The following is a 9,590-nucleotide window of genomic DNA, read 5'->3' as shown; positions in this document are numbered from 1 at the left end:
ACCAAAATATCCAGCTCGGTCAATCCCACTTTTTCATTTGTGTTATATTTTGTTGAGTTGAATTTCATGTCATGGAAAATCTCATTGTAATATTCATGTAGGGTGGCTATTGGTATTCTTTTATGTACATCAATTCATTGTTCTGGTATTCTGTTCAGAATAAGTTAATAATTTGTGAAAACTTGTCATTGGTGGAGCTTGTTTCCTCAATAGAATTTTCTGTGCTTGTCATGATTGTAACAGATTTAGTCTGCCATCTGTTGTCAAGGAATGAACTTTCCTTATAGATAGAATCGACAGAAGATCAAGTAAATACTTTGTTCTGTGAAATGTAGTCTATGGCCTCATCTCCAGGTCTACTTCTAGTGGTCACTGCACCGGTGTGTGGTCCGGTTGGCAGTTGACCAGTGGGAGAGCAGGTCACACATCTTTCTAAAGTTTTCCAGAACTTTAACTGACACCTTTTATAAAAGAAAAAAGAAGATCTCCATTCCATATTATGTGATTTTCTTTGTTCTGATTGCATCATGTTGTAAATCATTGCTTGAAATCATTAACTGTCTTTTTTCTCTCTCCCTACCTCCAGCAACGAGAATAGCCTGTCAGAAATATTATGCACACATCAAGTAAATTTGTGTTAAAATCTAGCTAAGTAGTAACACATTTTATCACTTGTGACTTAGGGTGAATTTTATGTTGGGATGTTATTAAGTAACAGGTGTTAAGATATATCATCAGTCAATTCAGGTATTGTAGCTCATAAGTTTTGTAATGTGGATAAGGTATATGGATACTATTTAAGAGAAATAGAGATTTATTTGAGGTAGACAACTGCTGGAAATAATAGGTGTAGAATGAATGCATTTATGTATATGTTGGCCAACTTTCTTTCTCATGTAGGGTAACTTTTTCTCTCTGGATTCTATGCAAATTATTGCATTATTCCTGTTTTTGATTGGCCAAATACCAGTCCCTTCCATGAGTGGATTGTTTGCAAAACTTGCCACAAGGACGTTACATTGCTGAGAAAGGTCATAGATAAAATGTGCCCAGAGAAAGTAATATCCTTATCTACATATTTGCAGCTGCATGAGTGGACTGAATGCCAATGCAGAATCGTTGTGCCAAATTTAAAAGTGCAGGTCAGTATTGCAGTAACTCTCCAAAGGATGTACACTAGATGGGTAGGCAATAGGTGTCATAGTTCTTTATGTGCTGAAAGGAAAAGGGCAGAAGTGGTGCTAGATTGATAGCAATAAATAGCATTGTCTTCAAGTATGCAGACAAATAATGGGAAGAAATATGGCTGAAGAATATACGTCTCTGGTTTAATATCAAGACGTCATGCTCAAATGTGTCTGCATGCTGATTGCTCTTCTATTTCCACTTTTATGTATATTAATGCTAAGAGTTAGGTGAGGATTATAGTTTATATTATACAGCAGGTATTGTTTTAGATGTAAAGGTAGACATGAAATGTATGATCAGTTAGTAAACTTTTACAACAGTATCAATGTTTTGCCAGGATGTAAGAAATTATAGAATTTGCTTTTTCTTGTCCAAAGAGGGTTGTTTTGTAAGAATTTTGAAGTATTTTTACTTGTAGGCAGCTATTGTACCACTTTATGTATCAATGATATTTGTATGCAATGGGCGTAGTAAGCCAAGTTTTGTTTATTGGGTATATTTTGTCTTATGTTATTATACGGGTAAGTTATTGTCAGCAACGAGTATCGGTTTAAGGTTACGAGTGAAGGATTAGGGCAATTAGTGAACTGTAATGGATTACATCATCTTGTGGCTCGAAACTTTATCATGCATGCAGCATGCAGCATCAACTCTGATCCAGAGGCATGTTTGTTAGAACCATCTTGCTTAGTCCTTTGGATTTTATTTTTTCACGAAATTTTGATTTTTTTTTTTTTAACAGTCTTGAAAAGAGTGATCAGTGTAAGGACTACCTCATTTGTGTTCTTTAAAAAATTGTGAAAAATGTTGGACACTGAGACCTTTTAAAACCGTAAGTGGTTTCAATGTAGGCATCTATACAGAGATACAATATGAGATTTTAACCTCTTGAGAGATGTTTTGATTTTATGGTAACTTTATCCATACACTCTACATGAATTGAATCTGTGACTAGGCCAGAAAGTGTTGAGTATTTTGACACTGTACACCTATTCCCTTCATATGTGAGTGAATGGACTAGAAATCTTTTAGTTTCAATCAGGCAGGATATGAAATGTTTGGGTAGCTTTGAGGATGATGGCAAGCACAAAGATAGTCCTGAAGAAGAATTGTAAACTGACACCCACCATATGGTCTGATAGACCACTGCTGTAGGTGATAGCTGAACTCATTATCATTGCATGTCATTGTAGCCACAAGATTGCCATTGCAGATTAAGCAGTATTTGTGTAAGGCAGTATTAAGATTACATTGTGTATTAAGCAAAGAATGAACAGCTCATGATAAGTCAGGTTTGTACCATAAGGCTCAAAGTGTAAAAAACAGAAGAATAAGGCTGTAAAAGTATTACTTGTATGTGCAAGGGTTATGATGTACAATTGTAAATTATCTAAGTTATATAGGATGTAAAGTGTAAAGTGTAAAGAAAAAGGGTTCTGTAAAGTGTATATGCTGTATGACATAATGAAATAGGTATTATTATTATCATTATTATTTTTTGTAAGGTGCAATTTCTGTGACGGACTATTTTGGTTATCTCGACCAATCAAACCAACCAGTCAAGAGTTCTGGAGAATAAATTCTGAAAAACTGATTTCATCACTGTGTGTGTGTTTTATCTGTGACATGTACAATGTATTGTGCATTAGTCATGACTGATATCCTTGGGCCCATTTGATAAAGACTTACGATTGATCTTATGTTCGATTTATCAAGTGTGACTCAGTGAATCGAGTCTGATATCAATCTTATGATCAGTCTTTATGAAAAGGACCCAAAAAGTGATGTACTGTGCACTCCCCTTATAACGGACACGGTAATGATGAAATTCCGGTTACAACAAAGTAAACACATGTATTGAGACCGCAGTATTATCTGCTCTTTGTTTTTTATTGTTTATTTGTTCATTATAGCAAAATTCTGATATAACGAAAGAAAACTGCTGGTTCCGAGGACTTTGTTATAACGGGAGTCCACTGTATAAGGAAATGTTGAATATATGTTCCAAACAGAAAGTACACAGATATAATTACATCACTGATCCTGATCCTCTGATCCTGATCCTGAGATATGGACTTCATTCAAATGATTTAACTTATAGTGCTAAAACAGATTGAATAGTAAAATTATCATCGTTTGCGAAGGGGGGGGGGGGTTAAGGAAGAATGATATGATTCACTGAATATTTGACAGATGTATGATACAGCATGATGTGATGTACACCTGTAGTAATGATCAGGTTGATATACATGTACATATGCTTTATGATACGAAAAAGGTCAAATTGGAACATTCCCTGTACTGTATTTGCCAAACACATGCTAACTGGTTTAATACTGTAGCTCTAAGCAGTGCTAAGTACCCAAAGCAGTTTGTTTGGCATTTGAATATCAAAGGTGTTCAGATTACCGGGGAAACATTGTGGACGGGAAAGAGGAAAAAAAAAAGAGAATTATCAGAAAAATGAAAGTGAAAGTACAAACAATGGAATGGGGATAGTTTGTTAGTGTGAGAGAGAGAGAGAGAGAGAGAGAGAGAGAGAGAGAAAGAGAGTCATATGGCACGCACTGCATGAATTTTAATTTGAAGCACTACATACATTTATTTTCAATAAGAATTTTAATATTTGATGTTATCAGATTTAAAAACTTTCAATAAAAATAAACAGTGCTGTAAGGACAAGCACATTGAGGAAAAATGAGTGCTATCATTGTGCTTGTAATTCATTGCTATATGTGACCCTGCATCACAAAACAAACAAAAAAAAAAAAGTCGCCAGACATGGATTTTTAGTTAAGGGCAGATTCTTAAAGAGCAGAATCTAACTTTTGAAATGATGCGTAACTCAACTCAAATGGGCTCCCCTATCTAAATACTGGAAAGAAAGCACACACTCTGGATAAGTGTGAACTGAGAAAAGAGGCTCTGAAGTACAGGGTTTATTCAAGCGCTTAATCTTTACCAAGCCGTGCTCGCTGTGCAATGAAAGGGACACAACACAGGATGTAAACCGCTGGAGCAACAACAATTAAGGGATTATCAGATTAAGCTGAAATTGAGCATGTTCTATAAACACATTCTGTCCATGATTAATACCAGCTTTCAAAACAGTAAGCTATATTTTCAAAAGTTATTGGACTTGAAAGTGACGAGTGTGTAAAGGATTTCAAGATATGAAAAGGGGACTCTAAGACATACCTGATCAAAGTGATCATGCTATTCTCCCCCAAAAAAGGGTTGTAGAAAAACCGCTAAAAACACACTTTCCCATTCATGTTATGATCCCAAACTAAAGAATAATGTAGAAGGATAGGGCTTTCAGAAAATCTGAAAGACTCAAGATTGACTCAGTTCACCCATTTTACCTTTTTTGAGTCATCACGTAAAATCAAGGGGTGCACCTTTTGGTTCGCTTTGTGATGCACGGTCACATATATGCAAACTATTAGGAATTGAGAAATGGTACTGCATATACATGTAAATACAGTATACTCTTAAAATTCTCCACTGACTTGTACTGTAAAATTGAAAATACAATGTACTAGTCCCTGCAATCCTTACATCTGTACAATTTTTAGTGGCAATTTGTAGAAATTTTTCAATAGCATGTGAACAATGAGCATTTTTTTAATTCATTATGTCTATAAAATTATATATATATATATATATATATATATATATATATATATATATATATATGTGTGTGTGTGTGTGTGTGTGTGTGTGTCATTATACATCATTATGCGTCAATAGGGGGAATATACATCTTAATTGAATTCTTTCCAAAGGGGAAATTTTTAATTCCCCTTAAGGTTTTGACGATGTTTTTCAAAGCCTTATCACTGATCTGGGGCCTCAATACTACTCCACAGTAGGACACAGATGGCATAGCGTGTATAGATTGAGGACTGTACCATCAATAAGATTTAGGGGAGATTGGCAGGGATGCAAAAAAAAAAAAAATGGGTGTATATATTAGATGTGCATAGAAAACGGGTAATTGGGGGAATTTAGGTATATCTGCTTTTTCTAAAAAGAGTTGTATGTTCTCATTAACATACAGAATTTAGTGGTATAAGATGCATTTTGTGCTCTTGTCAGTTCAATTCTGCATTGAGCCTAAATTAATGCATAATTTTTCATAAAGGGCAATATTTGCATTTTTTCTGAATATTTTCATGCTTTTTATCAAAATCCCCCAAACTATCATTTATTCTGCATTAATCATTCAAATATTATATATATGTATGTGTGTACACATGTATATATATATATATATTCATATATATACATTATATATACAATTGGTAAAGAGAGAGAGAGAGAGAGAAATTACATGATAAACAATATTTTGAAGAAAAAAAAAATGAAAAAAAAAATGAGATGAGCAACCTGCCCCGTGTGAGGCTCGAACTCACGACCTTCAGATTATGAGACTGACGCGCTGCCGACTGCGCCAACGAGGCTGCTGAAGAACGGGGTAACTAACAGCGGATAGGTCGGTGACCCATTCACGTAAGTGCACATACATCCGCTTAATGTTTAACCAGCCCCATGGACTGAGGCGCATAGCACTGCTTTGTGTGTCTGGCACTTGATACTAGTAGTAAGCTCCTCGGCTGCTGAATTGTATAGCACAAACTCTCCACATTAGCGATTATATTTGTGTATATCAAATCCATAAAAACACTCTGAAAACTTTCAGAACGATACAATAACTTGTATCAGGGCGATTGATTCTCCTTCACACCATGGGTTAAAATACAGTAACTCTTGGCCCCCTTAATTCCCATCTATTTGCTTAAAAGTAGCGAATGGACAGAGAGACAATCAGATAAAACTGTCAGAGTTCATCCGTGTTATTTATGGCATTAGAATGATCCATGATATTTCGCGAAGTTCACTACTTCGCGAAATTTTTATTGTATACTGCTGGTGTTTGTTTTATGCGATGTGACAACTTCTCAGGAAAGACAACGCACAGAATACAACCCGTCGAGAACACTTTGTTGCTCACTGAGGGCGCTATTCTCTTATTATTTGATATCAGTGGCTGGACTTTGTACATAATTATTGGGTTTGTGTTAATCAACTTTGCCTAATCATAAATCTTGGAACTAACATGAATATGAATAAATGAGTGAGTGAATGAAATGAAGTAATCCTATTTTGACGAATTAAAAAGAGCGCTCCGTGATTATAACATGATTATAGGGTTTTGTTGGATATTTTTGAGAATCGTGAGAATTGACGGCAAAGATACACGATGAGAAACACTTTCTTGTAAGTTAGAAATTATCTTTATTAAAAGAAGTAAGAGCCCCCCCCCCCCAATAAAATTGACTTGTTTTTCTCAGTTTTATCTTAGTGTATAAAATGTATGTGATTTGTTTCGACAATGTTTGAACTTTGCTTAGCAGTCAAAAACTTAGAAAGGAAGAGCTAAGATGCCATTAGTAATCTCTTATCATACAGAAAGATATGATTGATTGATTGATTGATTGATTGATTGATTGATTGATTGATTGATTGATCGATTGATCGATTGATCGATTGATTGATTGATTTATCGATTGCTTGATCGATTACTTTATTGTTCACTCTGGAAATTCTTTGTAAATTGGATATCACAACAAAATAAATATTAAATACATCACAGGTACACCACAGACATATAACAGAATACGAATGAAACTAACTTATATCAACATACAAGAACATAATATGCACCATAACAACATAATACATTTACCCGACATATACAACCATACAAAAACTTTTATACAATTATTCAGCTCATAAATATATTCATTAATACCCTGAACTGAATTCGTGTTTCATTGTTTTTTGTTCTTATTGTTACATGGAAGAGCATTTACTTCAATTTGTCTCCCTCTACAAATCTTTCTTTCATTTAAGTTGTTCATTTTTTTTGCAATTTTTACTTTTGTGCCTTGGAAGAAAAAAAAAATAAAGGTGTTCACTCATACGTAAATTTTCCTTTTTTATTGAGTTACCAAGTTGATTACAGCCAATCAAATCCCCTTTCATATGGTATATAATACATCAACATTTAGCCAAAAATTCTATGAGAAATATAAACTTGAAAAAGTGTTTACTTTCTCTCTCTTTTTTTTTTACTGAGTGTACATGTATTACATCAGTAAATCATCATCAGTCTATTCTTCTATCTATCGTTTTTTTTAACACACTGAAAGACCCTTAATCGATGAGAGTATCCTGAATGACTGACATTGTGACATAATTGCACAAAATAAGTACATATTACATGAATATCACGAAAAGAAAAGGAACAAAAATAGAAGAGATTTAGGTATCATTTTATATGCACATTAATTGATTTGTTTGTACGATTCTACTCCATGCATCACAACTAAGTTGATCATCGATTATAGTACAAAAGGAATCTTGGGATTTAGCACTTGTTTCTTAAAATGTTTGCTTGTTTCTTCTGTGTCCAATGAGCTATTATATTAGCTCTCTCTCTCTCTCTCTCTAAAAAAAAGACAATAAAAGATAAACAAAGGAAAAACATGTTGAAGGGCATAGCGATCTGTCACTGTCTGTGAAGCACATGTCATTTGTTATGAAATTCTGCATTAATTTCATAACAATTCATACATAAATTATATGGAGAGTTTAAATGCAAACCCCCCCCCCCCCAGATATACACTTAGTATTTTCATCTATTTGAGATAATTAAGATTAATAGTAAAGTTGCTGAACAGAATGATATAGAAAATGATTAAAATGTGTGTGGCAATATTAATAATTTATTAAAAGAACATTTCTTGTTTGTATTTTTCTCTACTTGATGATGACTTTACTTTAAAAAATGAAAACGGGGATTATCTGTTTTTGCATTCAAACTCTGTCTAAATTGGTGACAAAGGGGAAAAAAGAGATACGCAACCTGCCCCGTGTGAGGCTCGAACTCACGACCTTCAGATTATGAGACTGACGCGCTGCCGACTGCGCCAACGAGGCTGCTGCATGCTGCCCCCGCCCTGTATCCGAGGGAGTTCTGTTGACATCTTCCACAATAGTCTTTCCCTATGAACTTGGAACTTTCTGTTGACGTACTACTGTTTTATAACTTTTTTTTTGTGCAATTTTGTATGGCGCGTTACTTGAGTCATTTCGCCAATATATTGATTTTACGTGTTGCGAAGGAACCATCCTTGTTGTTGCGAGCAGGCTTGGATAGTTCAACCAGAATGTTATTATAACGAAATAATATCTCTCGTGAAAGAGTCGGTTATTTCAGCAGAAAGGGTTTTTAACATACATCTTCAAAAGCGTACAATATACAATGGATAATCCCAGTAGTCATCTAATATTCCACCTTGATAAAGCAGTCTCCTACATTCCTCCTCTGACGCGTTTCCAATATTTCTATAGTGAAACAATAACACCCTAACTTGTGGAATCACTCAAGTTGAGACACCCAAGATATGGCTTATTTTGGTATTAGCTTGAACAGTCAGACACCATCTCTTTTTTCTCTCTTTCATTAACTTCCTCATGTGAATCACGAGATATTTATCAAATTCACCCAGTGCATTTTACCTTTATTCACTTTTGACACCCGCGACATTGACGAATGAGTGCATGTTTCTGTCAGCACAGACATTTCTAGTACACATAATGATGTGTAGCGCGTCGAATTCTTGTGCGGTGATGTATCGGCAACAAAATGCATCCCCTGGCCATGCCGTCATTAAATGATGGCGCTATTTCGAACGCGATTTCTCTCAGATTGCCAATAGCCAAGGGAATCTGTACCCTATAGGGCTCACACGGGTAAATAAATCCCCATAGAGACGTGTGTTAAAATTCAAATTTCAAAAAATTCTGTAAAATAGCTGGGAGAAATGAGGTGTTTCATATTTACTAACCTGAATAAGTGAGATATACCCTTTCATCCATTAAATATTCAAGGCAGGTTCTTTGGCTCAAACTCTGTCCAAGGGTCCGCAAAGCCAGACCACGAGTTCTTGTCACTCAAAAAATCACCTATTTTCGGTACATGAAGCCAATGAAATATAGTCCCCTCAAATTCCATCAGAAAAGCTTTCAGCTTCCAACCAAAATGCAGTTTGTAGAGGAATTCATACTCAATACCTACAGCTATTCAGTTTTTTGCCAAACTGCAACACTGATTTTTAATTAATTTTTCTATTCATTTATTTTGGTATCTTTGGTACGAATTTGTGAAGGGGTCTGGGACATTCCATTTTATTTACAGGTGTGAGCCCTATAGTGCATGGTGAGATCCCTGTGGGCTAAACTTTAGTACATTTAGGCCCTATGCCAAGGTACATTAATTTTATGCAAGAGACGTGTTTCGATACATTGAGTTACAGTGATAGATATAATAC

General features: G+C 35.0%; 2 non-coding genes across 2 annotated transcripts; both read right to left on the bottom strand.

Moving 5' to 3' along the window:
• Positions 1 to 5,581: 5,581 nt before the first annotated feature.
• Trnam-cau (transfer RNA methionine (anticodon CAU)) lies at positions 5,582 to 5,654 on the bottom strand. The gene has a single exon. It is a non-coding gene; the product is annotated as a tRNA-Met (tRNA).
• A 2,469-nt stretch (positions 5,655 to 8,123) lies between these two features.
• On the bottom strand, positions 8,124 to 8,196 carry Trnam-cau (transfer RNA methionine (anticodon CAU)). Its single transcript has one exon. It is a non-coding gene; the product is annotated as a tRNA-Met (tRNA).
• Positions 8,197 to 9,590: the final 1,394 nt, after the last annotated feature.

This window comes from Diadema setosum, chromosome 1, assembly GCF_964275005.1.
Source record: "Diadema setosum chromosome 1, eeDiaSeto1, whole genome shotgun sequence".
Classification (NCBI taxonomy): Eukaryota; Metazoa; Echinodermata; class Echinoidea; order Diadematoida; family Diadematidae; genus Diadema; species Diadema setosum.
This window is presented reverse-complemented; position numbering and strand designations above follow the sequence as displayed.